General features: G+C 49.7%; 4 pseudogenes; all 4 read right to left on the bottom strand.

Annotated features, from left to right (window-relative positions):
- Positions 1-1,419: 1,419 nt before the first annotated feature.
- On the bottom strand, positions 1,420-1,632 carry LOC126422049 (U2 spliceosomal RNA; annotated as a pseudogene).
- Positions 1,633-4,926: 3,294 nt separating this feature from the next.
- Positions 4,927-5,139, bottom strand: LOC126422038 (U2 spliceosomal RNA; annotated as a pseudogene).
- Positions 5,140-8,430: 3,291 nt separating this feature from the next.
- Positions 8,431-8,643, bottom strand: LOC126422026 (U2 spliceosomal RNA; annotated as a pseudogene).
- A 3,289-nt stretch (positions 8,644-11,932) lies between these two features.
- LOC126422015 (U2 spliceosomal RNA) lies at positions 11,933-12,145 on the bottom strand (annotated as a pseudogene).
- Between the last annotated feature and the right edge of the window lie 198 nt (positions 12,146-12,343).

Raw genomic sequence — 12,343 nt, 5'->3', positions numbered from 1 at the left:
CCTGGGAAAGGAACACCATCGACCATTCGTCCGATGTCACGCAGCACGGGGTCCAAAGCGATAAAATACACTGACAAGGGACACCCTTGTCGAACTGATCGTCTGATGGGAATTGGTCGTGATCTGCAGCCGTTCACAATGATTGTGGAATTTGCTCCATCCAAGAAGTGCCGGATGACTCTTATGAAGTGCTCCCCGAAACCCATCCGCGACATAACGGCCAGCAGGTAAGGATGGGAGACCCTATCGAAGGCACCGGCGAAATCTAGGGATCAATTGCAGCCGGGGTTCGAGCGTCGGCGGTGGGTGAGTAAGACAGCATCACGGTATATAGAAGCAGCGGTGAAGGTGGTTCGATTCGAAACGCCACATGATTGAGTGGGACAAAGTACCTTATTCATTACCTGTTTAAGACGTGAAGCCACACTTCGTGCCACCAACTTATAAACAGTGTTAAGAACGGTGATGGGACGTACGTCTCTAGCCCGACAGTCGACTGTGACCTTTGGATTAAGGGCAATACGTACAGCTAGAAAATCGGCGGGTAGCTCGCAACCAGCAAAAATCTCCTCGCACATTTTGCAGGAGCGGTCTCCTAACAGGCCGGAAAATCTAGCACTTCAATTAGTGCTGGAATGGCACAATCGAAGGGCGGTATCCTTGCGGAGTACCGCCACAGATGAAAAACCGCAGTGTCAGGGCCTAAATGCTTGCAGCATGTACGCTCCACATGTGGGAGTCACACATGGTTGTGCGGGCCGATATGGCAACAGGCGACCGTCGAAAACATCGCAAAGGCAAGTGCCGGAGGGAACGACAAAATACGAGAGCACTCGTCAACAGCCCAGTACCACCCTCCATGTCGAGGAGTAAACTGCGACTCCCATTTGAACGCCGCTAGCTGCCAGGCCAGTGGAGAAGCCGTGAGGCCGCCCCACAGCAGCGCCAGGCCGGCGCGAGCTATACTGGCGCGAGCTACACCTAGCCGAGTGCTTACATCGTCCACCGCCTACTGCATATGTGTGTGTGCGTGTGTACCACGTATTCTGCGTGCGTACGGCGGCGACGACGACGACGACGACGACGACGACGACGACGTTCGCGAGGAGCTAAGGTTATAACTCCAAAAAATATTATTAAAATTATCTGCGATAGGACCATAAGAGACGCTAACGAGGCATCCGAAGGCACTGTCCTGTGCCACCATAAATTACCAGCCTAGCGTAATGCGGCTGCAAGTGCGGTCTGGCTAACACCAAAAAAAAAAATTCTTAAGATAATTTTAAATTAATTAAAAGAAATCGTGGTGTGTAAGCAACTAACTACTGGGCACATCAACAACTACGACAAGTTTTGCTACCAGCGGAATATCTGATCACTGCAGAATGTTAACCCATTTCAGGCTGTGGTTTAATTAATTTTAGGTGGGCCGATCCCGACGGTACTGCAATGCCGGGCCAACCCGCGACAGAGGTGGAGCAAGCCCCTAGCACTCCGTCATAAGCCAAAAATGAGTTTAATATTCTGGTCGTGCAATGCAGGACGTATCAGATATTAAGCTGATAAGAGCAGATACTACACTTTTTTTCCCTCCTACCTCCCCTATAGCCCTACCTTTTCCTCTCCAAAAATGCCGCCATCCTCTAGTGTCGACGCAGCACGTAAAGCAGGGTGTTGTTAGCAGCAAGACTTATTGCCATAAACCGAAAATAAAAGCGGAGGCATACTCTGCTATGCCTCAGGGGGCGACGACACACTCCTCAGAAACACACTTCCCTCTGCAGGTGTGAGGCAAGTGATGATGTTAAAAACTAAATAGAAAGAAATAAATAAAGACAGAAATGAAGGCAAAAAAAAAAAAAAACAGCGACGGTAGCACACTCAAACGAAACTGGCGAGATAATCCCATAGCCCATAGAATTAACGAAGTAATAATCCCCTAAGATAGATTATGTGTTTTCCAATTTTCCAATAATTTTTCATACAACGTTCACACAATTTCCATGTTACCAATTTCCATATTATCAGTATCATAGAGCAGTCTACTCTAGTGATGCCCAGAAGGCCAATATCAAACCTGGGGTATGGTTAAGTCAAGAGTAGTTTGAAAGTCCGAGTGACAAAGATCCAGGGGTACACTCAGGCAATTCTTATACGAGGTGCCTTACTCAGCCTGGACCACCTTTTGATAACCATGAACCATTGCAACTTTAAGAAATCTTGCAAAAGTAAAGGTATATTTCCGGTCACATTCCGCCAGGCGATGCTGGCTCCAAAGGTAGTCCATGAAAGAGACAGCATCGGTGAGGCAAAGGTCATAGATCGTGAAAATGGTGTGCCCCAAGAGCCACACCACTGCGTTATGTCGTTTTCGGGGGTTGGTCTGAATATCAGGGGTAAGGAACCAGTCGATTGGCACATAGTCCAGTGTAGTCCCACCGATCAGCGCTAATAGCACACGTGCAAGGTCCCACACTTCTGTGACGTGAGGGCATAAGAGACGATGCTCTCTGGTGTCTACGTCACCACATCGGCCGCAAGCAGCCGAGGGCCATAGGCGGATGGCCGCCAAGCGATGATTAGTGGGTATTAAATTGTTTACAACGCGATACCATAGCGCTGAAACTTCTGTGGGGAGGGCTGGGTGGTTGATATTAGCCCAAGCTTGGTGCCAGATGACCGATGGTCGTCTGTCCTCCAATTTATGTAGTGTGGGCTGGCTCTCGAAGCGCCTAGTAAAGGCGCTTTGATGTGTGTGCCTTGTCGGTGGCTACTGTTAGGACGTAACTTTGATTGAGGTAATAGACCTTGACTGCCGTCATCCGGAATGTAATATGTGTCAAACATACTGGTTCACGCGCCGATTGTGGGCGATAACGGTCGAAAAGCACCGCTGTTGTCCCACCTGGGTCAATCTCACGCAAAGTGGCGATACGGTGAATCAGGATTGCCGCACATTTGCGGGGAAAGTCAATGAGTCCAAGGCCACCATCGACCTTTGGCAGTGTACAAGTCTGTGCATCAACTTTGAATAGTGCATGCCGCCACAACAGGCAATATACTGTTTGTGAGATGGCTCTGCTGGTTTGTTTCGGTAGCGTAAGGAGTTGTGCTACATACCATGCCCGTTATAGGATGTAAGTATTAATCAGTTGGATTCAATGATGGAGGTCGAGTCGTCGATCAGTGTGACTCACGCAAAGTCCTCTGATGCGCGTGAGAATCCGCCTGCACGTGAGTGTTAAGATGCGCTGCGGACAGGCAGTCACCTCAAGACCCAAGATACGTTGTTCCCCTACAATCCGGAACCATGGGCGCTCGATGGTCAATGATCGTGGTCCTAGTGGGATTAGCACCATTTTGTTGACTTTTAACATGGCACCGGATGCTCGTTCATAAACGTGGAGGACTCGGCGAACTGAATCGATGTCCCTGGCGTTTGCTACAAACACACCTACACCATCCGCGTATGCCGCACTGCGGAAGGTGACGCCTGGGAAAGGAACACCTTCGACCATTCGTCCGATGTCACGCAGCACGGGGTCCAAAGCGATAAAATACACTGACAAGGGACACCCTTGTCGAACTGATCGTCTGATGGGAATTGGTCGTGATCTGCAGCCGTTCACAATGATTGTGGAATTTGCTCCATCCAAGAAGTGCCGGATGACTCTTATGAAGTGCTCCCCGAAACCCATCCGCGACATAACGGCCAGCAGGTAAGGATGGGAGACCCTATCGAAGGCACCGGCGAAATCTAGCGATCAATTGCAGCCGGGGTTCGAGCGTCGGCGGTGGGTGACTAAGACAGCATCACGGTATATAGAAGCAGCGGTGAAGGTGGTTCGATTCGAAACGCCACATGATTGAGTGGGACAAAGTACCTTATTCATTACCTGTTTAAGACGTGAAGCCACACTTCGTGCCACCAACTTATAAACAGTGTTAAGAACGGTGATGGGACGTACGTCTCTAGCCCGACAGTCGACTGTGACCTTTGGATTAAGGGCAATACGTACAGCTAGAAAATCGGCGGGTAGCTCGCAACCAGCAAAAATCTCCTCGCACATTTTGCAGGAGCGGTCTCCTAACAGGCCGGAAAATCTAGCACTTCAATTAGTGCTGGAATGGCACAATCGAAGGGCGGTATCCTTGCGGAGTACCGCCACAGATGAAAAACCGCAGTGTCAGGGCCTAAATGCTTGCAGCATGTACGCTCCACATGTGGGAGTCACACATGGTGGTGCGGGCCGATATGGCAACAGGCGACCGTCGAAAACATCGCAAAGGCAAGTGCCGGAGGGAACGACAAAATACGAGAGCACTCGTCAACAGCCCAGTACCACCCTCCATGTCGAGGAGTAAACTGCGACTCCCATTTGAACGCCGCTAGCTGCCAGGCCAGTGGAGAAGCCGTGAGGCCGCCCCACAGCAGCGCCAAGCCGGCGCGAGCTATACTGGCGCGAGCTACACCTAGCCGAGTGCTTACATCGTCCACCGCCTACTGCATATGTGTGTGTGCGTGTGTACCACGTATTCTGCGTGCGTGCGGCGGCGGCGACGACGACGACGACGACGACGACGACGACGACGACGACGACGACGTTCGCGAGGAGCTAAGGTTATAACTCCAAAAAATATTATTAAAATTATCTGCGATAGGACCATAAGAGACGCTAACGAGGCATCCGAAGGCACTGTCCTGTGCCACCATAAATTACCAGCCTAGCGTAATGCGGCTGCAAGTGCGGTCTGGCTAACACCAAAAAAAAAAATTCTTAAGATAATTTTAAATTAATTAAAAGAAATCGTGGTGTGTAAGCAACTAACTACTGGGCACATCAACAACTACGACAAGTTTTGCTACCAGCGGAATATCTGATCACTGCAGAATGTTAACCCATTTCAGGCTGTGGTTTAATTAATTTTAGGTGGGCCGATCCCGACGGTACTGCAATGCCGGGCCAACCCGCGACAGAGGTGGAGCAAGCCCCTAGCACTCCGTCATAAGCCAAAAATGAGTTTAATATTCTGGTCGTGCAATGCAGGACGTATCAGATATTAAGCTGATAAGAGCAGATACTACACTTTTTTTCCCTCCTACCTCCCCTATAGCCCTACCTTTTCCTCTCCAAAAATGCCGCCATCCTCTAGTGTCGACGCAGCACGTAAAGCAGGGTGTTGTTAGCAGCAAGACTTATTGCCATAAACCGAAAATAAAAGCGGAGGCATACTCTGCTATGCCTCAGGGGGCGACGACACACTCCTCAGAAACACACTTCCCTCTGCAGGTGTGAGGCAAGTGATGATGTTAAAAACTAAATAGAAAGAATTAAATAAAGACAGAAATGAAGGCAAAAAAAAAAACAGCGACGGTAGCACACTCAAACGAAACTGGCGAGATAATCCCATAGCCCATAGAATTAACGAAGTAATAATCCCCTAAGATAGATTATGTGTTTTCCAATTTTCCAATAATTTTTCATACAACGTTCACACAATTTCCATGTTACCAATTTCCATATTATCAGTATCATAGAGCAGTCTACTCTAGTGATGCCCAGAAGGCCAATATCAAACCTGGGGTATGGTTAAGTCAAGAGTAGTTTGAAAGTCCGAGTGACAAAGATCCAGGGGTACACTCAGGCAATTCTTATACGAGGTGCCTTACTCAGCCTGGACCACCTTTTGATAACCATGAACCATTGCAACTTTAAGAAATCTTGCAAAAGTAAAGGTATATTTCCGGTCACATTCCGCCAGGCGATGCTGGCTCCAAAGGTAGTCCATGAAAGAGACAGCATCGGTGAGGCAAAGGTCATAGATCGTGAAAATGGTGTGCCCCAAGAGCCACACCACTGCGTTATGTCGTTTTCGGGGGTTGGTCTGAATATCAGGGGTAAGGAACCAGTCGATTGGCACATAGTCCAGTGTAGTCCCACCGATCAGCGCTAATAGCACACGTGCAAGGTCCCACACTTCTGTGACGTGAGGGCATAAGAGACGATGCTCTCTGGTGTCTACGTCACCACATCGGCCGCAAGCAGCCGAGGGCCATAGGCGGATGGCCGCCAAGCGATGATTAGTGGGTATTAAATTGTTTACAACGCGATACCATAGCGCTGAAACTTCTGTGGGGAGGGCTGGGTGGTTGATATTAGCCCAAGCTTGGTGCCAGATGACCGATGGTCGTCTGTCCTCCAATTTATGTAGTGTGGGCTGGCTCCCGAAGCGCCTAGTAAAGGCGCTTTGATGTGTGTGCCTTGTCGGTGGCCACTGTTAGGACGTAACTTTGATTGAGGTAATAGACCTTGACTGCCGTCATCCGGAATGTAATATGTGTCAAACATACTGGTTCACGCGCCGATTGTGGGCGATAACGGTCGAAAAGCACCGCTGTTGTCCCACCTGGGTCAATCTCACGCAAAGTGGCGATACGGTGAATCAGGATTGCCGCACATTTGCGGGGAAACTCAATGAGTCCAAGGCCACCATCGACCTTTGGCAGTGTACAAGTCTGTGCATCAACTTTGAATAGTGCATGCCGCCACAACAGGCAATATACTGTTTGTGAGATGGCTCTGCTGGTTTGTTTCGGTAGCGTAAGGAGTTGTGCTACATACCATGCCCGTTATAGGATGTAAGTATTAATCAGTTGGATTCAATGATGGAGGTCGAGTCGTCGATCAGTGTGACTCACGCAAAGTCCTCTGATGCGCGTGAGAATCCGCCTGCACGTGAGTGTTAAGATGCGCTGCGGACAGGCAGTCACCTCAAGACCCAAGATACGTTGTTCCCCTACAATCCGGAACCATGGGCGCTCGATGGTCAATGATCGTGGTCCTAGTGGGATTAGCACCATTTTGTTGACTTTTAACATGGCACCGGATGCTCGTTCATAAACGTGGAGGACTCGGCGAACTGAATCGATGTCCCTGGCGTTTGCTACAAACACACCTACACCATCCGCATATGCCGCACTGCGGAAGGTGACGCCTGGGAAAGGAACACCATCGACCATTCGTCCGATGTCACGCAGCACGGGGTCCAAAGCGATAAAATACACTGACAAGGGACACCCTTGTCGAACTGATCGTCTGATGGGAATTGGTCGTGATCTGCAGCCGTTCACAATGATTGTGGAATTTGCTCCATCCAAGAAGTGCCGGATGACTCTTATGAAGTGCTCCCCGAAACCCATCCGCGACATAACGGCCAGCAGGTAAGGATGGGAGACCCTATCGAAGGCACCGGCGAAATCTAGGGATCAATTGCAGCCGGGGTTCGAGCGTCGGCGGTGGGTGAGTAAGACAGCATCACGGTATATAGAAGCAGCGGTGAAGGTGGTTCGATTCGAAACGCCACATGATTGAGTGGGACAAAGTACCTTATTCATTACCTTTTTAAGACGTGAAAGCCACACTTCGTGCCACCAACTTATAAACAGTGTTAAGAACGGTGATGGGACGTACGTCTCTAGCCCGACAGTCGACTGTGACCTTTGGATTAAGGGCAATACGTACAGCTAGAAAATCGGCGGGTAGCTCGCAACCAGCAAAAATCTCCTCGCACATTTTGCAGGAGCGGTCTCCTAACAGGCCGGAAAATCTAGCACTTCAATTAGTGCTGGAATGGCACAATCGAAGGGCGGTATCCTTGCGGAGTACCGCCACAGATGAAATACCGCAGTGTCAGGGCCTAAATGCTTGCAGCATGTACGCTCCACATGTGGGAGTCACACATGGTGGTGCGGGCCGATATGGCAACAGGCGACCGTCGAAAACATCGCAAAGGCAAGTGCCGGAGGGAACGACAAAATACGAGAGCACTCGTCAACAGCCCAGTACCACCCTCCATGTCGAGGAGTAAACTGCGACTCCCATTTGAACGCCGCTAGCTGCCAGGCCAGTGGAGAAGCCGTGAGGCCGCCCCACAGCAGCGCCAGGCCGGCGCGAGCTATACTGGCGCGAGCTACACCTAGCCGAGTGCTTACATCGTCCACCGCCTACTGCATATGTGTGTGTGCGTGTGTACCACGTATTCTGCGTGCGTGCGGCGGCGGCGACGACGACGACGACGACGACGACGACGACGACGACGACGACGACGTTCGCGAGGAGCTAAGGTTATAACTCCAAAAAATATTATTAAAATTATCTGCGATAGGACCATAAGAGACGCTAACGAGGCATCCGAAGGCACTGTCCTGTGCCACCATAAATTACCAGCCTAGCGTAATGCGGCTGCAAGTGCGGTCTGGCTAACACCAAAAAAAAAAATTCTTAAGATAATTTTAAATTAATTAAAAGAAATCGTGGTGTGTAAGCAACTAACTACTGGGCACATCAACAACTACGACAAGTTTTGCTACCAGCGGAATATCTGATCACTGCAGAATGTTAACCCATTTCAGGCTGTGGTTTAATTAATTTTAGGTGGGCCGATCCCGACGGTACTGCAATGCCGGGCCAACCCGCGACAGAGGTGGAGCAAGCCCCTAGCACTCCGTCATAAGCCAAAAATGAGTTTAATATTCTGGTCGTGCAATGCAGGACGTATCAGATATTAAGCTGATAAGAGCAGATACTACACTTTTTTTCCCTCCTACCTCCCCTATAGCCCTACCTTTTCCTCTCCAAAAATGCCGCCATCCTCTAGTGTCGACGCAGCACGTAAAGCAGGGTGTTGTTAGCAGCAAGACTTATTGCCATAAACCGAAAATAAAAGCGGAGGCATACTCTGCTATGCCTCAGGGGGCGACGACACACTCCTCAGAAACACACTTCCCTCTGCAGGTGTGAGGCAAGTGATGATGTTAAAAACTAAATAGAAAGAAATAAATAAAGACAGAAATGAAGGCAAAAAAAAAAAAACAGCGACGGTAGCACACTCAAACGAAACTGGCGAGATAATCCCATAGCCCATAGAATTAACGAATTAATAATCCCCGAAGATAGATTATGTGTTTTCCAATTTTCCAATAATTTTTCATACAACGTTCACACAATTTCCATGTTACCAATTTCCATATTATCAGTATCATAGAGCAGTCTACTCTAGTGATGCCCAGAAGGCCAATATCAAACCTGGGGTATGGTTAAGTCAAGAGTAGTTTGAAAGTCCGAGTGACAAAGATCCAGGGGTACACTCAGGCAATTCTTATACGAGGTGCCTTACTCAGCCTGGACCACCTTTTGATAACCATGAACCATTGCAACTTTAAGAAATCTTGCAAAAGTAATGGTATATTTCCGGTCACATTCCGCCAGGCGATGCTGGCTCCAAAGGTAGTCCATGAAAGAGACAGCATCGGTGAGGCAAAGGTCATAGATCGTGAAAATGGTGTGCCCCAAGAGCCACACCACTGCGTTATGTCGTTTTCGGGGGTTGGTCTGAATATCAGGGGTAAGGAACCAGTCGATTGGCACATAGTCCAGTGTAGTCCCACCGGTCAGCGCTAATAGCACACGTGCAAGGTCCCACACTTCTGTGACGTGAGGGCATAAGAGACGATGCTCTCTGGTGTCTACGTCACCACATCGGCCGCAAGCAGCCGAGGGCCATAGGCGGATGGCCGCCAAGCGATGATTAGTGGGTATTAAATTGTTTACAACGCGATACCATAGCGCTGAAACTTCTGTGGGGAGGGCTGGGTGGTTGATATTAGCCCAAACTTGGTGCCAGATGACCGATGGTCGTCTGTCCTCCAATTTATGTAGTGTGGGCTGGCTCTCGAAGCGCCTAGTAAAGGCGCTTTGATGTGCGTGCCTTGTCGGTGGCCACTGTTAGGACGTAACTTTGATTGAGGTAATAGACCTTGACTGCCGTCATCCGGAATGTAATATGTGTCAAACATACTGGTTCACGCGCCGATTGTGGGCGATAACGGTCGAAAAGCACCGCTGTTGTCCCACCTGGGTCAATCTCACGCAAAGTGGCGATACGGTGAATCAGGATTGCCGCACATTTGCGGGGAAAGTCAATGAGTCCAAGGCCACCATCGACCTTTGGCAGTGTACAAGTCTGTGCATCAACTTTGAATAGTGCATGCCGCCACAACAGGCAATATACTGTTTGTGAGATGGCTCTGCTGGTTTGTTTCGGTAGCGTAAAGAGTTGTGCTACATACCATGCCCGTTATAGGATGTAAGTATTAATCAGTTGGATTCAATGATGGAGGTCGAGTCGTCGATCAGTGTGACTCACGCAAAGTCCTCTGATGCGCGTGAGAATCCGCCTGCACGTGAGTGTTAAGATGCGCTGCGGACAGGCAGTCACCTCAAGACCCAAGATACGTTGTTCCCCTACAATCCGGAACCATGGGCGCTCGATGGTCAATGATCGTGGTCCTAGTGGGATTAGCACCATTTTGTTGACTTTTAACATGGCACCGGATGCTCGTTCATAAACGTGGAGGACTCGGCGAACTGAATCGATGTCCCTGGCGTTTGCTACAAACACACCTACACCATCCGCGTATGCCGCACTGCGGAAGGTGACGCCTGGGAAAGGAACACCATCGACCATTCGTCCGATGTCACGCAGCACGGGGTCCAAAGCGATAAAATACACTGACAAGGGACACCCTTGTCGAACTGATCGTCCGATGGGAATTGGTCGTGATCTGCAGCCGTTCACAATGATTGTGGAATTTGCTCCATCCAAGAAGTGCCGGATGACTCTTATGAAGTGCTCCCCGAAACCCATCCGCGACATAACGGCCAGCAGGTAAGGATGGGAGACCCTATCGAAGGCACCGGCGAAATCTAGCGATCAATTGCAGCCGGGGTTCGAGCGTCGGCGGTGGGTGAGTAAGACAGCATCACGGTATATAGAAGCAGCGGTGAAGGTGGTTCGATTCGAAACGCCACATGATTGAGTGGGACAAAGTACCTTATTCATTACCTGTTTAAGACGTGAAGCCACACTTCGTGCCACCAACTTATAAACAGTGTTAAGAACGGTGATGGGACGTACGTCTCTAGCCCGACAGTCGACTGTGACCTTTGGATTAAGGGCAATACGTACAGCTAGAAAATCGGCGGGTAGCTCGCAACCAGCAAAAATCTCCTCGCACATTTTGCAGGAGCGGTCTCCTAACAGGCCGGAAAATCTAGCACTTCAGTTAGTGCTGGAATGGCACAATCGAAGGGCGGTATCCTTGCGGAGTACCGCCACAGATGAAAAACCGCAGTGTCAGGGCCTAAATGCTTGCAGCATGTACGCTCCACATGTGGGAGTCACACATGGTGGTGCGGGCCGATATGGCAACAGGCGACCGTCGAAAACATCGCAAAGGCAAGTGCCGGAGGGAACGACAAAATACGAGAGCACTCGTCAACAGCCCAGTACCACCCTCCATGTCGAGGAGTAAACTGCGACTCCCATTTGAACGCCGCTAGCTGCAAGGCCAGTGGAGAAGCCGTGAGGCCGCCCCACAGCAGCGCCAGGCCGGCGCGAGCTACACCTAGCCGAGTGCTTACATCGTCCACCGCCTACTGCATATGTGTGTGTGCGTGTGTACCACGTATTCTGCGTGCGTGCGGCGGCGGCGACGACGACGACGACGACGACGATGACGACGACGACGACGACGACGACGACGACGACGTTCGCGAGGAGCTAAGGTTATAACTCCAAAAAATATTATTAAAATTATCTGCGATAGGACCATAAGAGACGCTAACGAGGCATCCGAAGGCACTGTCCTGTGCCACCATAAATTACCAGCCTAGCGTAATGCGGCTGCAAGTGCGGTCTGGCTAACACCAAAAAAAAAAATTCTTAAGATAATTTTAAATTAATTAAAAGAAATCGTGGTGTGTAAGCAACTAACTACTGGGCACATCAACAACTACGACAAGTTTTGCTACCAGCGGAATATCTGATCACTGCAGAATGTTAACCCATTTCAGGCTGTGGTTTAATTAATTTTAGGTGGGCCGATCCCGACGGTACTGCAATGCCGGGCCAACCCGCGACAGAGGTGGAGCAAGCCCCTAGCACTCCGTCATAAGCCAAAAATGAGTTTAATATTCTGGTCGTGCAATGCAGGACGTATCAGATATTAAGCTGATAAGAGCAGATACTACACTTTTTTTCCCTCCTACCTCCCCTATAGCCCTACCTTTTCCTCTCCAAAAATGCCGCCATCCTCTAGTGTCGACGCAGCACGTAAAGCAGGGTGTTGTTAGCAGCAAGACTTATTGCCATAAACCGAAAATAAAAGCGGAGGCATACTCTGCTATGCCTCAGGGGGCGACGACACACTCCTCAGAAACACACTTCCCTCTGCAGGTGTGAGGCAAGTGATGATGTTAAAAACTAAATAGAAAGAAATAAA

This window comes from Schistocerca serialis, chromosome 1 (assembly GCF_023864345.2).
Source record: "Schistocerca serialis cubense isolate TAMUIC-IGC-003099 chromosome 1, iqSchSeri2.2, whole genome shotgun sequence".
NCBI lineage: Eukaryota > Metazoa > Arthropoda > Insecta > Orthoptera > Acrididae > Schistocerca > Schistocerca serialis.
Note: the sequence above shows the minus strand (reverse complement) of the source record. Positions and strands in the feature narration are given on the sequence as shown.